We start from the raw sequence: 809 nt of genomic DNA on the forward strand, positions 1-809 counted from the left end.
GTCTCCAATTCAACTGCCACCAACAAAACACAACCATCCACAATTCCATCAAATGAGATTTAAAAAAAAAAAAAAAAAGCTTGCCATTAACTCTTCAACTCAACTGGAATCAACCAAAAGCAAAACTGAAATATCATCACTCATGATATCAGACTACTCCTAAAATCCAAATTAAAGAAACAAAAAACAAATTAACTCACCTCACAAAATAGATAATAAATTTAACGAGCAATCTTATTAGCAAACTGAGACATCTTCTACTTCATCACCGCGGCCACACTATCATCACCAGGAATCACAATAGGAACCGGCTGAAGTAAACCGCAACCCTAAATCCCTAATCAAGAAAAAGAGCACTTAATCGAAACTATTACCAGGGAAATCAAGAGCTTTGAAATTTTACCCTAAGCCTAATTTAAAAATTAAATTATTGTAATTGAAGATGATGATAAAGAATAAGTCATAGATAATTACCCAAGTAATCGCGAGTAGGATTTTATAATTGAAATCACAGACATTGAAATCGATTATTTGTTAGAGGGTATTGACTTCTACTCCACCTTCTGGATATGGAGACATTGTAAAGAAAACGAGTCTATTGAGAGAAAATAATGAAAGAGGTAAGAGAGGAAGTCAATAAGCAGACTCGATCTCCATTGAACTTACAGTTGCAGAGAAAAAACCCATTGTCCATTATTTGCTCTGTGAAAGATGTGAGAAGGAGATGGAGACAGAAAGATAAAGTTCTCTCGATTGAGAGGAAATTATGAAAGAGGTGAGAGATAAAAAAGATAAGGTCCTCTGGGTTT

The 809-nt window shown here is 34.4% G+C and overlaps 1 long non-coding RNA gene across 1 annotated transcript in view; it reads right to left on the reverse strand.

Moving 5' to 3' along the window:
• LOC113299506 overlaps nucleotides 1-569 on the reverse strand; it is an 863-nt gene extending 294 nt beyond the window's left edge. The window contains exons 1-2 of the long non-coding RNA XR_003335086.1: nucleotides 475-569; nucleotides 201-337 (exon numbers count right to left, since the gene is read on the reverse strand). This is a non-coding gene — a long non-coding RNA (uncharacterized LOC113299506). The remainder of the gene's footprint in view (nucleotides 1-200; nucleotides 338-474) is intronic.
• Nucleotides 570-809: the final 240 nt, after the last annotated feature.

This window comes from Papaver somniferum, chromosome 7 (assembly GCF_003573695.1).
Source record: "Papaver somniferum cultivar HN1 chromosome 7, ASM357369v1, whole genome shotgun sequence".
NCBI classification, from domain to species: domain Eukaryota; kingdom Viridiplantae; phylum Streptophyta; class Magnoliopsida; order Ranunculales; family Papaveraceae; genus Papaver; species Papaver somniferum.